Below are 22,500 nucleotides of genomic sequence, written 5' to 3'. Positions count from 1 at the left end.
GCTGATATTAACTGTAGACTACTATGTTCTTTGGACATGTCATTGAGAACTGCTGTCATCTAGTAATGGCATACCTTTCAGTTTCAGGCATGTATCTTTCAAAACATTCATCCTAATGCATAATCTGTTGGCTATCTACTTTCTGTCTGTCCTCTGTACAGATGTGCAGATGTCAGGTATTGCTATGGCCATACCACTTTGCAGGTGTCCACACTGTATTGTGCTATGGGCCTGGAGACTGCTGCTAGTTCCGACATATGGGACATTCCTTAATGTGGGCCTTGCCCCATTTCCTTGCCTGTGTGAGGGACATTACAGAGGTGGTGGCCTACAGATTCACATACAGTGTGTGGCAATATATCACAGGATAGGACAGGTGGAGACAACCAACCAACATGGGGGAACATATCCACAGATTTGTGAACATTCTATGTCATTAGTGCTGTTATACACATGGTAGATTGATAGATGACAGGGTTTGTGTGGCCATGCATTTAGTGTGTGACATCACGACTCACAGTGATATATCTCCAACATACCTCTCCACTGGCATGCTTTCCACAGACTGGCCACATATCTGCCTGTCATGTTTTGTGTGTTCACCAGACAGTTGGTGTCCTTGGTAAATCAGTTGTGGACTCTGGAGAATGCAGTCAGTAAATACTCACATCTATTGGTATTACCAATGTCATATTCCTCATAAAGGACGTTACAACAAACCCAGTAACATCTGCAACTGTCTCAATGTATGACAGCAGTATGTCCAATCTACCCTTGTGTTTGTGCCTCTTTTTCCACCTAGTGATATAGGGGTTGATGCCAAGCTTAGTGAGTGAGGAATGTTATCAAAGGCTTTGGCCAGATCAACGTAGGCTGTATGTATCACCTTCTCTTCATCCACAGCACAGGTGACTGATGGCAAGAGGTTGACCAGGTTAAATGAGCAGTTATTACCTAGCCTTCACAAAAGTAAACTGTGTGGTATCCTGAGTCTGCAGATTCCCATATCCCTGTTTATTAGGTGCATGATGATGCATTCCACAGCTTCGCATAACAGACTTGTCAGGCAGTTGGGTTGGTATTTCCCAGGGTCTGTAGTTACACCTAGTTTGTGGAGGGTGGTGACTGTAGCAGTGCACAATTCAGTAGGGACAAAGCCTGAGGTGAGTCTGTGCTTGAACAGGGCACACAAGCAAGGTGCCAGGTCACTCTGTAGTTCATGTAGAACTCAGCCAGGGATATTCTCAGTTCCCATAGAAGCTGTATTTTTGGACTTGGACAGTGGTGTTGTAACCTGTGCTGCAGTAATACTGGGTATCTGGCAGTGTACTGGTATTGTGATTGGTCCTTTGGGGGTGAGGGGTAATGTTTGCACTCAAGATGCCAGCCAGTATATTGACATTATTTATTGGCTCAGTCTGGGAAGTTTCATTGTCTAGTGGCTCAGAACAATTTGTGGTATCGTCATGGAGATTCTTTACATAACTGTATGAGGCCTTGTTGTTGTCTTTACTATGTTCTCCAAGTCTGTTCTCACAGCTAACTTTGTAGTATTTGACGAGGGATCTCAACTATTCATTGAGGCTGATAAGGGTTTATTTCCCATCTTGGGACTTAACCTTATTCCATATCGGTTCCCTCCTTCTGTAGTACAGTTTCTTTATGGCAGGGGACCACCAGATCAGCTTCCTTTTTTTGGAGGTGAGGGTCCTGGTTGTATTGGGTAAGGAGGTATCCATGTATTTGTGTACGTGTTCATAGTGCATTGCTGTTTGATTCAACTGTCATGCAACTAGTCACCATTTGCATGGCAGCCATGAGGTTAGCCACCTCTGATTTTATGGGGCCATAGTTAGCTTTGGAAAGGATTTTCATGGTGGTTACCTGTGCATTGGGGGTAGGACAGCTGTGTATATCCAAAGATGTTTACTTTGTGTTGAGATATAACATGTGAGGTGTTGACTATTGGTGTAGAGCAACAGTCGGCCATGTTAGGAAGGACCAGGTTGATGTGATGGGCATGTGCATTGGTACATGAGTAGCTTTCCGACTTAATGGTGGGGTAGTTGAAGTCAACCAGTAGGATAGTGTTAGGTTGGACACTAATATTCTCCATGGTGTTAATGGACATGGAGTGTGAGTCTTGGCACATGTATGGGAACCTATCGCAGGATACAACCTAATTTTGGCTACGCCTGCAGGATCTGTAATGCATGATGTTGGTCTACCACCCTGGAGGTGTGTGCATCTTTTATGAATATGAAAATACCACCACCTTTGGAGCTTCAGTCCAGGTTCTGCAGTCAAAAGTTGTGGAATTAATTATAGGCTGGTTCTGCAGGGGTGTTTCCTGCTGCCTTTATCCAGGTCTCTGTTATAGCACAGATGTCATTGTTCCCCATTTTAAGGGATACTTCCAGTGAGTGAGTTTCCAGATTTAGAAATCCAGTGTCCAGCAGCATGACCCTCTGATTGCATGTCTTTGTAGCTGTCATATATTTCTGTATATTTCTATAAATATATATATATATATATATATATATATATATATATATATATATATATATTATGCTGCGGTAGCGTTGTCGCCTCACAGAAAGACGTTGTCCTGTTCAATTCTCAGCTAAAGCGTCTTCTGTGTGGAGACATGCGTGAATGGGCGTACCTTCATTGAAGGTTGTGCGTCAGAGCTGGCAACTCGGTAGGTAAAAATCTACTGCCAATCATTAGCAGACCGGAGTTCCGTATATATATATATATATATATATATATATATATATATATATATATATATATATATATATATATATATATGTATGCATATATGTTGATATGAATGTGGATGTATATATAGGTATCATGTATATATTTGTCCACATATATGCATCTCCATACATATATACATGTATATATAAACTACCTGACTGATTCTATGGACTCCTTTCCCTGCTGTTGGATGACTGTACTAACTGATATGTTTGAGATGTCATCGCTATTTTGTAGGGCTCAGATGGTGCAATAGTACATTTCTTTGATCATAGTTTACAAGGCCCTGGGTCCAGGACTTGGCAGGCGTTATTATTTTGTTGCAAGGCAGAACAGTTCTGCTGTGGAGGAAGGGATAAGGGCAATAATTGCAAGAGGTCCCTAGTTTGGGCCATTCACCCCCATTCACATAGGCTTTGGTCAGATTTGTTGCAGTAAGAGGTTTGGAGTGTGGATCCAATTCTGAATGCACTACATACCTATATCTATATATATATATATATATATATATATATATATATATATATATATATATATATATATATATATATATATATATATATATATGGGTCCACTTCATTTCTTTGATAAGGGACAGAATTAAGGATACCAATCAATTTTTAAAATTGATAAATGACTTGCATGTTTCCAATGATGCTTATTTGGGGACACTTGATGTACAAGCATTATATACGAGCATCCCCAATAAGGGGGGTATTTCAGGTATCAACATGGGTTGTTCATGCTATTGGGCTACAGGCAGGACCGGCCTTAGGTCAACTGGTGCCCTTGGCAAAAGTGCTCCATGGCACCCCACACCACACCACCTGGTGCCCCCATCTTGGTCTACCTACACAAAATAAATACTGGAAAAGCGCCCCTACTAGTGCTGCTCCCTAGGCGGCCACCTAGTTGGCCTGTGCCTAAGGCTGGCTATGGCTACAGGACTGCAGCCCCCCAGCTGTAAACAAAGAAAAAAAGAAGAAAATATAAATGCAAGTCACAGAACATTGCTCATGCACACTTGCAGCATTTCCAGCCTACTGGTGAACCAGTCTGGAGCATGCGCACAGAATTCAGACTGTCTCACCAGCAGTCCAGATTAGGAAGAGAGCATGCAGAAGCACTATCCCAGAAATCTATGCAGTTACAACTGCATAGATTTGAGGGGGGATTGAACTGCAATGTCCTCAGGCTGGGTAGCTCCCAGCTTGCTCTCGTCATCGTGGGCTAGATGGAAGGACATGCTTGGATGTGTTGTAGCAGGCTATGGATGGATGTTACAACTGTGAAATGCCCCAAGTGCTATATGGTGGTGGGTAGAGAACAGGCTTGAGTCCTGTACCTTGGGCCGAAGTGGCAAGAGCCTAAATTCCCTACCCACCACCATTTGTAAAACATTTGCAGATTTTTCCCTCATACTTGTCCTGTTTTGTTCCTCATAAAACCTGTGGTTTCTGTAGTTTTGTGTCCTTGCAAAGTCAGTAGTGCAGTGGTGCAGTTGTAGCATTGTTGTCTGACAGGTTCTCTGGTTTGATTCTTGGCTGGAGTGCCTTCTGTGTGGAGTCTGCATATCCTCCCTGTGTTTGTGTGGGTTTGCTCTGGTGTTCTCCCATCTTACAAAGATATGTCTGGAGTGTTTCTCCCTGGGCCTCTGCTGACAATTGGCTTTTGTTCCAAGTCAGACTTCCCTGGTTAACAAATGTTAAATAAAAATGACAAACATTTGAATTTCAGACTTCATATTGTTCAGAAAGTACATGGTAACACAAAATCATTTATTCTAGCAATTTTCTAAGTTTATAAAATGGATATTTGAAATTTGCTCCTATTTTTGGGACTGCATTCCCCCATTATTGGCTTCATCCAGGTTATTGTGCTAAGGTTGAGAGCTATGGTAAGAACTGAATTTACTTAATATGTTTGGGGGCTGTACTCCCTCATTGCTGGCTTTTTCAAGGTGTTTTTCCTAAGAGGTTGAGAGCTATGGTGAAAACTGAATTCACTGAATATGTTTGGGAGCTGTATTCCCCTATTATTGGCTTTGTTCAGGTGTTTTGTGCTAAGAGGTTGACAGCTATGGTGAGAACTGAATTCACTAAATGGTAGACATTTAAGTTTCAGTCTTCCTCTCTTTTACAAGACACCTGATTTGGCATAGTGGTATGTTGCTCTGACTGTTTTGTACAGGGTCCTGGGTTCAAGTCTTTGCAGTGAAATGCATGGTGATAACAGCATTTTATTCTAGCAACTTTCCAACATTATACAAGCAATGTTTAAAATGTGTCCCTGGTATTTGGGCTTTTGTCCCCCCCCCCCCAATACATTTTGGCTTTTTCCAGATTTCTTGTGCTGCAATGTTCAGAGATACAGCTGTGTGAGTAGATTTTTTCAAGGAGCTGAGAGCTGCAGGGGAGCAAAAGTTTAGTGCTGCTTATGCGGAGTTGGCTTGCATTGTTAATAGCACAACAGGTAGTATGCTTGTTTTTGATGCAGAAGACTGTGGGTTCTACTCCCACAGTAGATAAATGCATTGTTGCTACTGTACTGTGTTGCAAAGGGGGTGGATGCTGCACTCCTTTTTGGCAAAAATACCTACTAGCTATGAACCTGTCTCAGTTTGCCATCTGTTTCCTACTGCAATATTACTAGCTTATCATTTTGTTAGTGTAACATAGGCAATTTATTCCTCAAGGGCAACATGCACTTTATTTGTAGATGAAACAATGAAATATAAAGTTGTTTGCTAGCAGCAACCTCTTCATTAGTTACAGATCTCTTTAATTTGGAATTATTTAGATGACTTTTACTTCTTCAGAGATTGTGCATATTTACTGATACTAGTGGACTGTAGAAGTTTGAGTAGACTTTTATGATGGAAATGTTCTGAATTGGGCAGTTTTGTCATTATTGGTGCATGCATTTTGTTTCATTGTTTACTGGAATAATGTTTAAAACAATAAATTTAAAATGCCCTCTAAAACTGTACTGTATTGTACAAGAATATAATTTAATACAATCAGGAAGGTGTATGAAAGAGCATGTGTATGTTTCGTGTGCAAGGGTCATGTGATTTGAAAACAGCCCAAACCCAAAGTTAATCTTTATCTGCCTCTGGCAAAATGTATTTGCTTTGAATGTGTGTTTCAATGCTGTTTCAATGAATGTGAGTTTCAAAGGCAGAGAAGTTTTAATGCTAAGTCTGTTTTCATTGTGAGAATGCTTTGCTTTGTTTAGCAGATATCTATGTGTGTTTGCACTGTAAAAGGCAAAATAAAACTTTCAAAAGAAGTCCAAATCATTGCAGAAGTAAAGCAGTATGCACATTAGTGTTTATGGTAAATGGGGTGAAATAGCCAAGTAATGGTTCATTGGAATGGCTGCAGGGGGGAGGCTCCATTTGACCATGATTTTGTGAGGGGGGGAAGGGCGGCAAACTCAAAGACAGCCCCGGCTGAACTATACCTCTCAACTGTCCAGATTTTTGCAGAATGAATAGATTTTTGCTTCTTATTTTTGGTTTGCTCATCATAAAATTTGTGGTTTTCTGGCAAATAATTTAGGGATTAAGTCACTAAATAATGACAGACACTGAGTTTCAGACTTCATAACCTTAAAAAAATGCATGCTAAAGCAAGACCTGTTATTCTATCACCTGTCTCCATTTATACAAGAGCAATTTTTAGTACTGTTTATATGTTCCCCCAATATATTTGGCCTTGTCCAGATTTCTTGCATTAACAGGTTGAGAGGTATGTGCAAATAAATTGCTTTATAGAATTAGGCATATCCAAACCTCTCAACTGTCCCCGATTTTGGCTCAAAATGTTGCTCTTCCCCTAATAATCCCTCTGCAAAATGGAATTCTGGAGGGTTTACAATTGATAAATAACTGTAATAACCAGAGTTATAGATTGCTTTTATTTCAGAAATGCATGTAGAGTCTTTTATTTTGTCAGCTGCTCAAGTTAGCAGTACTAATATTAAAAAAGTGTCCCTTCTTTGACAGGTTCCCAGCTGTATTGTGTGGCTATTTTATATTTTTGCATCACATTTTTGGTCCATTTTTCATAAAAATTGTGTTTTTTTGGCAAATTAGTGTCAAATCATTAAAGACTGAAGTTAGAAAATAATTGCAGACATTTCAGTTTCAGATTTCATACCCTTCGGAAAATTCATACTAATGCAAAACCTACTATTCTATTAACTTTCTAAGTTTATAAGAGCAATACTTAAAAATTGTCCTTATTTTTGGGCCTTTGTCCCACTTCTATGTATAGCTTTGTCCAGATTTCTTGCTCTGAGGTTGAGAGGTATGACAAATGTGTCAGGGCCATCACAGTCAGCCAGACACATTTCAAATTGTGACATACTTGTTGCACCCCACTCCCCCATGTAGTGGCTCTGGATGTGTCCAAGCAAGGCAAGGAGCAGTTATGCAGTGGAAATGTGCAGAGTATCCCCCCCCCATCCAAGGTAGACACAAGTACTACAATGGCTTTTTATCTGTCCTTGGTTTTGCAGAATGGTCTGGTTTCTGCCATATTTATATACTGTTGATTTATGCTTATTATTATTATTCAGAAAGTGCCTGTTGCTCTGTGTTTAAGTAGCAATGATTTAATGACCATCAGGTAAACTTGTCTGAGATTGTAAGATGCAAGTAAGCTTTAATAAGCATACTGTTAAAGAATTGCCAACATTGAAAGCCTTTCTGTTGTTGCCATGCAGAGAATACTTACATAACTAGATAACATATAAGCCTTGAGTATTGAAATGCATATGACAGTATTTGTAATAAATGACAGGATTACATTATTTTAAGAAGCTCATTACATTTGTTGGAGACTTGCAGTCATCTTTGCAGGCTTTACCTGCAAACTAAACAGAATGCCAATCTATTGTGCGTGGTCCATAACCTGTGCAGTAATCCTTTAAGCAATGTATGTTGAGCTTGTTTCTTGTTTGCTTTTCATTTTTTACTTTGATCATGTTTTCCCCATGAAACAAGTAGATAGTTGTCCGGCAGCAGGTCTTTTTTGGATAAGAAACATTTTTACAAGTGGGGGTATCACAGAGAGTGCTACTTTCAGCATGTTACTTGGTACTTTAATAAAGCTGAATATAAATTATAATTAGAACTGCAGTGCAAGGAGAAGTAGTTTGAGTTGAGTGCTGTTTTTTTTCTTATACTTGATTTTGACTGGCATTCCAGTAATGTATTTAAAAAGTAAATTATTTTTTCATGCCTCACAACCTTTTTGTTTCCATCTAGATATTAAGTAAGCTGTCATGCAGCCAATGCATTGAAACATTTTTTTCTTCTACACCACAGTTTGTCTTGATTGGGCTCTCATAATGATGGTTTGGCACCCAGGGCAGCGTATTTAATTAAAGTTACAGTCTTTGTGGTTTTGAGCATAGCTCCTCCCCTTTCTAATTGGCCACACCCATTCCCATTGACCTCACCCATTCAGCTGTCTCCTGCAGCCCCCTTTGATTTGAATTCACCAGCCACCACTGGCTATTAAATATTGGATGCAATATTCTGAGAAATATAGCTCAGATGAAATGGAATTTTTTTAACATTACCAGGGTTGGTACTGAAGCATAATGGCTTTGTATATGGGAATGAGTAGTATCTGCATATTAAAGTGACAGCAATGGGGGCTACTTTTGCCCCATATATGCAGCACCCTTCATGGGGTATTTTGAGTTACAATATCTTTATAGTGAAGCCAACATATTTATGTCCCGGCTTGTTATGTGGCACAGATACCTGGACGATTGTTGGGTAGTTTGGCAAGGTGACCTAGAAGGTTGGCAAGCATTTGTTAGGTATTTGAATAATAATGTATCTTCTTCTTCTTTTGGCTGCTCCTGTCAGGGGTCACCACAGCAGATCAACTGTTTCCATTTCTTCCTGTCCTCTGCATCTTGCTCTGTCACACCAACCGCCTGCATGTCCTCTCTCACCACATCCATAAACCTTATCTTAGGACTTCCTCTTTTCCTGTTACCTGGCAGATTCATCCTTAGCATTTTTTCCCAATATACTCTGCATCCCTCCTCAGCACATGTCCAAACCAACGTAATATTGCCTCTCTGGCTTTGTCTCCAAACCTTCCAACCTGGGCTGACCCTCTAATATACTCATTCCAAATCCTGTCCATCCTCGTCACACCCAGTGCAAATCTTAACATCTTCAACTCTGCTATTATTATTATTATTATTATTATTTGAATAATAATGTATATGATATTCAATTTAGTGGTAAAATTGATTTGTTTACTGTTGAATGTTTGGATGTTACTGTTACTAAAACTATAGATGGTACTATGGTAACACATTTGTATGGGAAACCTTTTTCAAAAAATTCTTTGTTACATGCCAATAGCTGCCACCCGGGTCACATTATCGATAACAATCCGAAAGCCCAGTTTCAGAGAATTAGACGGATTTGTTCAGATAATAGTGATTATACCCAACAGGTGCAATATCTTAAGTCCAGGTTTATTAATAGGGGATATTCAGATTCAGTGATTCAAAAGGCATATCAACAGTCTTTGGTAGGCTCTAGGATTCATCTATTGAATGATACCAGGAGTAACATACGTACTAGTGGGGAAAAATCAGATTTATCACTACATTGGGAAACAATACTTTTAAAATTCAGTCATCAAAATACTGGCATATATTGAAATCTGATGCATTTTTTCAGTCTATGTTGGATGACCAATGTAGTTTCAGTTTTCGTAAGGGGAAGACTGTTGGACAGCATTTTTCTTCTTACAAAAAAAGGTCATAATTTTCATAGGAACTGGTCCAAGAACATAATAGTGGGCAGTACTTATTGTGGACATTGTAAATATTGTAACTTGATTTCTAAGACCAAATCATTCACTTCAGTTAATACTTCTAGAGTGTATGATATAAGGCATTTGATCAAGTGCACTAGTGAATGGGTGATAGACACGGCAGTGTGCCAATGTGGCTCTTTTTATATTGGACAAACCTCTTGTGCCCTTAAACAGCATATAGCATTACACATTAGTGATATCAAATGTAAGCGTACCCATAGTGCATTGTATAAACATGTATTACAACATAATACTGCCCATTTGGTATTTTTGGGTATAGATAAGGTTGTAGGGGACCATTTAGATATGTCTCATAAAAATGATTTGCTGACTGAAAAAGAATGTATGTGGGTAGTTAATGTGGGTGCTCTATTCAAGCTTGGTTTGAATGACCATTGGTAAAAATGGGGGTATGTACATGTATATGTATATTTTAGTATTCATAATTATTTTGGACATAGTATGTTTTTTTCATTCTCTCACACATACACATTGTTGATATTTATTTGTATACTCTATTTTAGTGGACGTTTTTCTTGATATATCTGGTATGGATGCTTTGTATTTTGGTATTTTTGATATTTATTTGTATACTCTATTTTAGTGGAAGTTTTTCTTGATATATCTGGTATGGATGCTTTATATTTTGGTATTTTTGTATTTCAGGGAGTATCATGTTTTTTTTGTTCAATATAGTTATGTGAGGTGTTTTCTGGAGTTCGTGGGTCTTTAAATGGGCCCATGTATTTAAGGATCAAGTTCTGTTGGATTGGGACATACACTGATGATGCCATGTGGCGAAACTGGTCTGTTTGACAGATTGTTGTTTGAATAAACTTTTCACTTCACTGCGTCGTTTTTTATTTTTACTTGTGCTGCAGTTTTTGTGGGGTATATATATATATATATATATATATATATATATATATATATATATATGCATATGTTATTCTAAAAGTGTATTAGTTCTGGTTTAAGCACTTGGGCTTCAGGCCAGTTATTTTACATTACGAAGGTTCGTGGTCTGCACTCTTGTGGGAGGAGAGGCTGGACTCTGCCCTTCTGAGATGGGAATTTCTGGTTAAAGGCTTATAGTGCCTGCATATTTGAACTGTTTCTTACTGAAATTGATACACCTTGTTTGCTGCAACATAGACTAGATCCAGGCCTGCTGAATCCAAGCTTTGTTTATATAACTTGAGCACTAATCCAGGCATTCTTTAAAGTACTCAATTGTATTTATTACTGCTTGGTAGTAACTTGATTAAAGTGTAGCTATCATTCTAAGTCTTTTGGATTAAGCACTTGGGCTTCAGATCAGTTGTTTTACATTAGGAAGGTTTGTGGCCTGCACTGTGGTGGCAGCACAGGTAGCTTACATCCTTCTAAGTTGGGAACTGCTGATTGAGGGCTCAGTGTCTGTTATTCTAAAAGTGTATTAGTTCTGGTTTAAGCACTTGGGCTTCAGGCCAGTTATTTTACATTAAGAAGGTTTGTGGTCTGCACTCTTGTGGGAGGAGAGGCTGGACTCTGCCCTTCTGAGCTGGGAATTTCTGGTTAAAGGCTTATAGTGCCTGCATATTTGAACTGTTTCTTACTGAAATTGATATACCTTGTTTGCTGTAGCATAGACTAGATCCAGGCTTGCTGAATCTAGCTTTGTTTGTATGCTTGTTGTTTGTTTGCTTGTTATTTCCCTGAAATGCTAATTCCACCTAAAACGCGGCTTTTCAGTGCTTCTGTGGATCCCTAGTGATATCTGCATTGCTTACTGTACTTATTTCCTTGTTTCACTTGGAAAAAAAGTTACTGTTTGTCATTTTTGCATTTAAGTTACCTGTAACACAGTCGCAGGCTACACACTCAAGTGCGCTAGCCTCCTCTGTGTATTTAAAGTAATTTAAGCTCTGCATTTCTATTGTTTCTGAAAAAAAAAAAAATCCTTGTTTTCCTGCCTTTTTGAACTAGTCTAGTCCAGTTTTCAGGCTTTGCTGAATCCAGGACTGTGGTAAAGGTTCCTTTGTTGCCCATATCATACTTGGATAGTTAGGTGGCCTCCTTGTTCACTGTGAGAGAGGGAACTCTGAGCAGCCTATCTGTCCCTGTAGGAGTGGTCCCAGCCCAGCAATTTGTAGCTCATTGGCCATTTTGGGCTAATTTCTATCCTTTTTGATCTTCCTGGTATAAAAACTGCTTAGCGCGGTTTTGCACACCGCGCAGTGCTGTTTAGCTGCGGTTAAACTATTCCAGGCTCCACGAAGTCGGCACTTCAGTTTTTCCCTTGAAACTTGAAACACTTCAACCCAGCACTAGGAATAAGGCAATTTAAGACCGGCACTTACTAAAACACACTAAAACTAGCACTAGCTTACAGCTTGCACTTCAGCCCTATACTCAGGAAGTATAAGGCTCTTTACTCATCCAATCAGCAATACAGTCCCAGCCATCTATTCAGGCATGTTCAAGGGACAGCTTCAGGTGTGCTCTCTGGTCCAGCTAGTGAATCTGGGCATCCTGAGGCAATGTTACAATTGCCTCATGTACACAGACAACCCCCTCCTCCTCCCAACCAACACAAACATATGCAAGAGATGCAGCTACACAGCCAAACTGGAGGCTAAGCTTTCTCAACCCACGACTGGATCAACCAGTCACAAGAAGAAGGACAACACTAGCACCACATTACCAGACTCACATAGACCAGCCATAGCTGCACCAGAAAACAACTCTCAGAAACACGCAAAAACATACTCGGAGGCTCTAAATAAGAACCTGCCTAAACAACAGACACCTCCCAAGCATACACCCAAGCAACCCCCACCCCACAACAGAAACCAGCTAACACATACGTCACAACGTCAGTGTGCCAAGCAAAAACAGTCCCTAAGGCTAAATAGCACACTAGTAATCAGTGATTCTATCATCAGGCACACAGATGTCCCACTCACTAGACTGAACAAGGAGAAGGTTACCGTAAGCTGCCCGTTGGGTGCCAGAATCCACCACATAACACATGCACTCAGGTCACTCCACAACAAGTACAAATATGACTCTGTCATTGTACATGTTGGTGTAAATGACCTGAGACATACCTCCCTGGACTACATGAAAAGAGACATGGAGGAGCTCTCTGACCATGTAGCCCAGGCTGGTATGACTCTGACTCTGAGTAGCATCCTGCCCTCACCCAAAATGATGCCAGCATATGAAGAAAAAATGATCAGTTTCAACAACTGGTTAAACTACTGATGTCATTCAAAGGGGATCCAGTACTTGTCAGCCTGGGATGACATGCTTGACAAGCCACGTTGCTTCACCAGAGATGGCTTGCACCTGTCGCCCCTGGACTTTCGAATACTGGCCAAGACTCTTGCCGCCCCAATACTGCCTTTTTTAGGCAAGGCTCAAAAGATAAACCCGCCTCCATAAACAACAATAATAAACAAAAACTGAGGGTAATGCTGCTCAATGCCAGAAGTCTAAACCTCAAAATGCACGGACTCAAGGCTCTCCTTAGTATGAAAGAAATTGACGTATGTGCAGTGACAGAAACCTGGTTCAAGGCTCCAGAGAGCACCCCAGCACTACCAGGCTATAACTCCTACCATACCTTTAGGTCCCAAAACCAGGACCGGAACACAAAAGGAGGGGGTGTATCCATATTCATCAAGAACACCCACACCTCCAGGTTAGTAGCACAGCACGTGGAATCTGAGACCATCCAAGTACAATTGACAGTGGGTAAATTGACTGTTCAATTTATAGCTTGCTACAGATCTCCCACCTTGTCTCAGGACACTCACGCAGCATTCCTGAGAACATTAGAAATTATGAAGATTCTACCCAACATCATGCTACTGGGTGATTTCAACTATCCAAAAATTGAGTGGGAAAACTACTCAAGCTCAAACGCCCTAGCCCAATGCTTCCTTGAGTTTATAAACTCAAACACCCTAGAACAGCTAGTCACCACTCCCACAAGAGGTGACAACATACTGGACCTGGTCATCATCAACATGGGGAACCTATGTTCCACACCTGAGGTAAACTCATCATTGGTAAGATCAGATCACAAACTAATCACACTGGACATCCACATCCCGACCCTCCCCAGTCAAGGAAATCAAGGTAAAAAACTTCTCTAAAGCCAACTTCACACTCCTCAAGACCGAGGTGGGAAGTTTCATAGCTCCCAATCAAATGGAAAATGATGACCCATCGGCAGAATCCTTTACAAGTGCATTCTATGAACACCTTCAAGAATGCATGGACCGAGCCATCCCAAGTAAAACCAAGACCAACTCCTCAAAAAAGAGGAAGCCAGTCTGGTGGACCCCAGCCATAAATAAACTTTACAACAGAAGGAGGAAACTCCTGCAAGATAGAACAAAATCCCAAAATAAGAAGGCATCTCTGATTAACATCAGTAAAAAACTGCGCTCCCTCATTAAATCATCCAAGGCCAACTTCGAAAGAAAAATAGCCAAGGATAACCACAAGGTCTTCTTTAACTATGTCAAGAGTCTAGGGGCAAACTCTCAGATATACTCCGAGCTAGCGCATAATGGCCATAAATACACTGAACCAACCAACATTGCCAAAATCCTGGTTGACAAGTTCAGTGCAAACTTCACCCCTCCCTCTCCAACAAAGGGGCTAGCACCCATACCAGAAGAATGTGGCGCTTCAGATATCTCAGACACACAAGTAAAGACAGCCCTTGCAAAGGCCAAAAACACAGCATCAATGGGACCAGATGCTATCCCAGGTTGTGTCTTACACGAGCTTCAAAATAAACTAGCCCCCCATCTCAAATCACTATTCAAACTCAGCCTCTCTACAGGCTAAGTACCCAAAGAATGGCATACAGCAACAGTCGTACCACTCCACAAAGGTGGTGCCACAACTGACCGTGGGAACTATCACCCTATAAGCTTGACTAGCTTGGTCTGCAAAGCCATGGAACACATTATCATGGAGCTCATTAACAGGGACATTGGGAACCTCCAGACACTGGACCCCACCCAGTTCGGCTTTGTTAAAGGCAGATCTTGCCTCCTGAACTTGGTTGACTTCTTCAAAACAGTCACCAAGGCCATAGATGAAGGGAAGGTGGTCCACACAGCATATATGGACCTTGCTAAGGAGTTCGACACCATCCCACACTCAGGAATCATAGACAAACTCACCAGCTTAAATATTAACCCCTATGTCATGAGATGGGCTGCCAAATGGCTCTCAGACAGAACCCACACAGTAAGAGTGGCAGGCTCCATGTCTGACTCTAAACCAGTCACAAGCGGAGTCCCACAGGGCTCAGTCCTAGGACCCCTCCTGTCCGGTATATATTTCTCTGAAGTACAGGCAAAGGCGGAGGGACTGTGGCTAACCAAGTTCACAGATGACTGTAAACTGGGTGCAATAATTGACTCTCCAGCTGACACAGACATCCTGCAAAAGGGTCTCACAGAGACAAACACCTGGTGTCAAAGTCACGGCCTCAAGCTAAATGCCAAAAAATGCATAGTAATCCCATTCGGGAAAAACAAAGTACCTACAAACTACCACATAGATGGGAATCTACTAAGTACAGAAGAAGTAATTAGGGACCTGGGTACCCAAGTAGATAGCATGCTCTCCTTTGATAACCACATAGCCAAAACGGTCAGGAAATCCTTCTATGTGGCACACCTGATCACAAAGGGTTTCTCATCCAGATCCAAGGAGGTGATTGTGCCCCTTTACTCCTCACTCATTAGGCCCATAATAGAGTACAATACCCCATTTGGGATGTACCTCACTAGACACCTGCAACAACTAGAAAGACCACAGAAGTACCTCACTAAGAGGATTAAGAGCCTTAAACAATTACCCTATGAAGCACGACTAAAAAAGCTCCAGCTCTTCTCAGTCGCTTACCATCTTCTTAGAGGTGACCTATGTCTGACCTATAGGGCCATGTCAAACCCTAAACTAATGGACATGCTTCACCTCAAAAAAATGAGATCCCTCAGAATCACTCATTCTAGCGTCTTGAACCTACGTACAACAATAAACAGGACATGCTGGAGGGATAGATTCCTGTCCCAGCGACTCCCCTCACTCTGGAATAGAATCCCAATCCATATTCGACAGAGCTCCTCTCTGACCCTTTTCAAGAGAAATCTTGATGAGTGAATAGGTAATCATATGTTCTAACCTGGGATCACTTCAGGAGCCCTGTTGACAGAGGCCCAGGTTACTAATCTAATGGGGAGGCGAAAGCCATCACTCTGTGGCTAGGCTTATAAATGCCCATGGGCAGATAGCCTAGTAATTACCTATGAACCTATGAACCTATATTTATATATATATATATATATATATATATATATATATATATATATATATGGGTGTACTTTTGAAGAACTAATGTTCACTACTTTGAACTTCAAAAGTACACCCACACTAACGCGAAAGTGCACTTTCACAAAAGCGCACTTTTGCGAACCCCCTAGAGCGAACGGGCTAGCAGTCATGGACCTTAGAGTTAGGGCACGGGTCATGGTAAGGGGATAGCCCTTCTAGCCATCCCCTTACCCTAACCCTTGCCTTAACCCTAAGGTTCGTGACTACCGCATGACAGTGGAAGATATTCCAAATTGGGCTATGTCCTCCACTGTTGTGCGATAGTCACGGACCTTATGGTTAGGGAACAGGTTAGTGTAAGGGGATAGTTAGTAGGGCTATTCCCTTATCTTTACGCATGCCCTAACCCTAAGGTCTGTGACTGTCGCACCACAGTGGAGGACATAGCCCATTTTTCAATGTCCTCCATTGTGGTGCGGTAGGTTCAGTCTAGTGAGCATAAGCAAAAGTGCACTTTCTTTAAAGTGCACTTTTGCTTAAGTGGGGATGTACTTTCCCATTTCGAAAAAGTGAATTTTCATTGTAGGAAAGTACACCTATATATATATATATATATATATATATATATATATATATATATATATATATATATATGTGTGTGTGTGTGTGTGTGTGTACGTATGTATACATATATCAATACATTTTACCTACTGTTGAATGACTGTGCTGCATGATATGTTTGAAAAACCATCAAATGCATCTACAGCTCAGATGGCTTAGTGGCAAATTGCTGTGGCTATTGTGTGCAGGGTTCTGGGTTCTAGGCTTGCAAGGGCTGATTATTCTATTACTGGGCAGAACAAGGGTTGTTAGATACAGAGTGATTAAGGCACTTTTAAGCAGTTGTATGCGGGTTTGTGCATGTTTGCATGGCGGTAAGCAATGCTAACTTCCAGTTAAATATGCTTACAGACAGCCTTAAAAGTGTTTAATTTGTGTAGGCATTGCTTAGCACCATGCAAACAAGCTTAATCCCACTTATTACTGCTTAAAAGAGCTTACACACACTTACCCCTGTGCTAATTTCTTTAAAAGAAAAGAAAAAAGGGATGATAGGAAAGTGGTGAACAAGGTAGCATGCAGAGGGAAAGACAATAGGGAAAGTAGCTAGGGATGTGCAGGACAGGTGTAGGGAAGGTCCATAGCTGTCCATTTCTTCTACAGCAACAGCTGTGCATATATACTGAATTTGGAGGTATATTTGGACACTCAAACCCCTAAGAGAGTGGTGAGGACAACAATAATATGTTGTGAAGCCAATTAGACCAGATTACATGTGTCCAGTGGACACGTGTGCAAACTGGATAGCTATGTATGGGGTGAAATGTTTTGTGAGGGAACAGATTGCCCTTTTTTAAGGTGAGAGTGGGATGCTGGGGAAGGATAGCAGATATATTTGGGGAGGTAGATTGGGTAGGAAGACAGACAAGACAGACAAGACAGCATACAAGGGAGGTATATGACACATGTTGGGGATAAACACCTTGGATGGGGAGTGGTGTTTGGAAATCAAAAGCCCATGAGCTTCCAAATGAAAACAGTGGTACTGAGGTCCCTACCCATGGGCAGTCACCACTGCACCTTCATGGCCCCGAAGGTGGCTGTGCTTGGGGCTGAGCAGGAGGGGCAGGCTGACCCTCTAATTGTGCCATGCAGCTATCAAGCTGGCATAGCAGATCTTCAGACTCTTTGGAGCTTGCTACGCATCAATCCCCAGACCTGGCTTCGGGTGATGGTATCCTGTCTGCACCCACTCCCAGGGGGATGAGCCCCACCCCTTGAGGCAGTTCCACTCGAAGGTGGTGCAAGACCAGTGGACGAGGAGGTCCCATGGTGGGTCCTTGAGGTGCTGGAGCCTGGTGCCATGGCCAGATGAGGTGGGAGAGGTTGGTCAGCTGGGACTAGCTTTCCCAAATGTGCTATGGTGTTGCAGTTTTAGAACATATGTGAGTTAATAATAATCAACACAATCCAGGATTAGTTATAACAGCATGCATAGATATTCCCATTAATCCAAAACAACAGAATTGGAACAGTTGCATAGCAAACAGAAAACATGTATATATGGAACCACAGTGGCCATTACAATGGCATGCAGGTTACATTGATAGCAACAGGCCACTGATGATAGTATTTCAACACGGAACATTAATAGAAACACATTTCAGTATTTGTTGAACAATAGGACATATGTCCCAACAGTAGGTTTGGTGTAAAACATGCCCATTCATTTGTGTGTTTAGATTATTGTTGCAAATATGGTGGGGGGGTGAGAGAGATGTCAATTAACAACTTGTATATCACAAGTTTAATGATCATTGCTCTAATCGCTACTCTACAGGTATTATTACAATACCTATGTCCCTCATTTGGCCAGTGGTATGTTTGTACACAGTATATAATTCAATCGTCTTATAGCTACTTTCTACTTCTCTTACCTGGAAGACCTGTGGGGGGAATGTTTGTTAACATTACCTGACTGTTTCTACACATATTCCCAAAATCCTAATTAAAAGTATGCATACAGCTTACTACCACTCCCAGGACTGGAACCATGGCTGTGTCTGCTAAAAACACAACAATTTGTGTTTCATCAGGGTGAACTATTAAAAAACTGCTGTCTTTGCCTTCAGTGTTTTCTAAGTCTCTCTTGGTTGTACAATCTGACCTTGTAATTACAACATTCTTATACAGACATTCCTAGACATATTTTTTATGTAGCACAGTGTGGGAAACAATGGTTAACACAACATTACTATTCAGATATCAGATCTTGGTGAATGCAGCATGTCAAGCCATACAATACCAGAGTAAACACAACCAGTCCAGGATTTAGACCTTTATTGCCAGGCAGTTACAATTCTCCTACCTGGAAGACCTGTGGGGGGAATCAACTTTCAGGCTTTGTAGGGACAATTGTCCCTTATGGCTTTGTCCAGATTTCTTACTCTGATGGGTTGGGAGGTGTGCATTGTGTACTGCATACCCTGACGAAAATTCATACTTATGCTAAACCTGTTATTCTATCAACTTTCTGGCTTTGTAGGGATGATTGTCCCTTATGGTTTTGTCCCTTATGGCTTTGACCAGATTTCTTACCCTGATGGGTTGGGGGTGTTACAAGCATTTTTGCTCTATTTAAATTGCTGTACAGCAATTCTGGTGTGCAAGGGGCATGTGTATTGTGAGAGGACTGCTCTCAGACACACCCCCTGCACTCATACATGGAACTGTGTCTGTTTTACATCACAGCAGCAGGCCTTCATGAATATGCATGGCATGCTGTTGTGCTGCACGAGAACAGTCCCTTCCATGCAGGAATAAGCTATTCCTGCATGGAAGTTTACTGAATCCAGGGGAATATTTATCAGAAGCACACCTTTTGGAGAATAAGCAGAAAAGGCAAGCCTAAACTGCACAAAACACAACTATCAACCAAAATAAGTGCAGAAATAGGTGACTGTAGCTGAAACAATGTAAAATAAAATCAATGTATAATAAATGGTGATACAAATTAAGCTTTTGTCCTTCTTTCTTAGTGGACTCAGAACCAAGGGAAGTGTCCACAAAACAAGTATTTAAATACAACCCATCATAAAAATCTTAGCACAGTCTTAAAGTGACATATCACAAAAAAATTCTAAAATAATAAATACAAACCTAAGGCCATTGGATACTAATAGATATTAAACACCATCAAATTTCATTAGTTACTTATATAAAAACATTTATAATTTAGCTAATCTCATTTTAAGCATAGGAATAATAGTCAAGCACCCATTACTGCCAGGGTGATTATGAGCATTAAGGTGAAGCTGCCACAGAAGTTCTTTGTATTCCAGTGTTTCCCAAGTGCTATCTCTAGGATTTTGTGGCACTATTTCCAAAATACCAAAACTAAATTTCTTAAAGCTTTGACATACTGAATGTTTATACAGAGAATTGTTATTATTCACGTTACTAATATTATATACATGCTCATAAATTCTCTTCCTTAGGGTTTCTTAGTTTTCCCACATAAAAAGCTGAGCAAGTGTTACAATTAGTTACATATACAATTCTTCATGTGGCACAATTGTCAGACCACAAAAGCACCTTACTTTTAAATAAATGATCAAGTATTAGAAATTTTTCTTGCATCACAAACACAAATTGGTTGTAACAACCACATCTACAGGTACTTGCTAAATTTCTACTAGACAGCATGCATCCCTTATCCTGCTCCAATAGTTGTTTAAAGTTTTGACTGATTCTAAACACATATTGTGGCCTTTCCTGTCACATTGAAAGTGCAACAAAAACAATTTATGAAAGTTATCCTTTCTCATTTGCCATTAATATTCTGCATGATTGTGATATTATCAACAATTAGGATACCTATGTATTCACACAATAGTAAACAAAGACTGCAAACACTGCAGATATATTCCTCTCTTTCTTTATGGTGCCTCATTTTCTTATCTATGTTTTCTTCATACCAATTCTACTTATGTTTTGTTGCACATGTTATCTGCTTCAATACTTAAAACATTACCCTTGAATATGAACATTTCTTACAAAGGGGCAGTAACTGTGGTCAATAGAGCCAGCATTTGAATGTTCAGAATGCTGCTCTCTTAAATCAGCCAATGTAATTTCAAACATATGGTTAAGTTTCCAACACACTCTCAGTAGATGTACATCAAAGAGAGGAGACTATGAAATCCTGATAATCATTGACACCTGCAAGCCTTTAGCAAGTAACACTTCTCAATGTTCATCCTTACATTGCTAGGGCATGCACATGTAATCCTGTAGGTCCTTACAACATGTTTACATTCCCTACAGTTAGTGCAGGTTGTGGTATTCAGGAAAGCTAATGATGTAACAACTCATTCGCATACTCACAATGCTCATAGGGCTTTTTGCAATATATCAAGGTAATCATGTAGCTTATGCACTTATATTGGGAAGACTGGAATGTCTGTTTTGATCCAGAGAGCTCGAGACTGCAAAATAACACAATTTTTGGAGAATAATCAAATATCTACACTGCTGTATTGTCAAGGTATGTTGCTATTTTTTACATAATGTTTTTAGTTTAACATTAAAATGTGAATTACACTAACTGCTGAAAAGCATTTTTTATCTTAATTGTTTTTTCTTCATTTCTTTCTTTTGACACAGCCACATCTGCATTATAGGATCATAGGATTATAGGAAGTTACTAGGCTATTTGTCCTGAGGCCCTTATAAGCCTAGCCAAGAGTTTATCCATTGTTTAGACAAGTCAGCACCCAAAGCCGCTGTCTAGCAGGGACACAGGTGGAATCCCAGGTGTATATTTTCTGTTTCCCATCCAGTTATTCAGGTTAAGCTTGAAAAGGGATAATGAGGTACTCTATTTGATTTGAAGAAGGAGTTTATTGCACAGATGGGGGAGTCTCTGGGACACAAATCTGACCCACCAAGTCCTATTGATGTCACAGAACAGGTTGAGGTCACGCATGCAGGTTACACAAGTGGAGCTTGACATGTGGATATGCAGCAGTCCCATCAAGGCGGGGTCTGAGATTGCTTTGTATGCCAGACAGAAGTCACCTCTGAGGACTCTGTATGAAACTGAGTAGATGGACAGGGCTTTTAGCCTATCTGTGTAGGGTAGATGTTTGAGGCCCTGAATTCTTCTGGTGAGGAACCTCTGTGGTCTCTTCAGCTGCTGCATGTGCTTTGTGAGGTACATGCTGAAGGGGGCACTGTACTCAATAACTGGCCTTATAAGGGAAGAATGCAGGGATGTTATGACCTCATTGTCCCTTGATGAGATACCATTACTTATGATGTGGGCCACGTAGAAAGCTTTCTGTACAATGGAAGCAACATGGTGGTAAAAAGTCAGGTTGCTATCAACCTGGGTGCCTAAATCCCTCACGACTGATTGCATGCTTTGGATGTTGATATTGATGTGATAATATGTGGGAACATCACTCTCCCCAAAGGGGATGATAATGCATTTTTGGCATTGAGCTTAAGGCCATGTTTCTGGCACCAGTCATTTGTTTGAGTGAGACCCTCTTGGAGGATGTCCATATCACTTGGGGAACTGATGACTGCACCCAGCTTGTAGTCATCTGAAAACTTGGTCAGCCATAGCCCACTGGTTTTGGCCTTCATCTCAGAGAATTATATCCCAAATAGCAGAGGCCCCAAGACCAATCCCTGGGATACGCCACTCATTACAGGTCTAATGCTTGAGGTGCCTTTGCCTATTTTGATTAGGTGGATTCTATCAGTGAGGCAGGTTGCTACCCATCTGATAACTTATGGATTGATTCCTAGTTGAGAGCGTTTATCTATTATGCCCAAGTGGGGAATAGTTTTGAAGGCTTTGGCCAAGACAAGGTAGGTGGTGTGCATCATCTTCCCCTCAGCCATAGCTTTGGGAACTATCTCAAAGAAGTCAACCAGATTTTACAGACATGCCCTC

The sequence above is a fragment of the Protopterus annectens genome, chromosome 3.part1 (genome assembly GCF_019279795.1).
Source record: "Protopterus annectens isolate FY-2018-M chromosome 3.part1, PAN1.0, whole genome shotgun sequence".
Taxonomy (NCBI): Eukaryota; Metazoa; Chordata; order Ceratodontiformes; family Protopteridae; genus Protopterus; species Protopterus annectens.
This window is presented reverse-complemented; position numbering follows the sequence as displayed.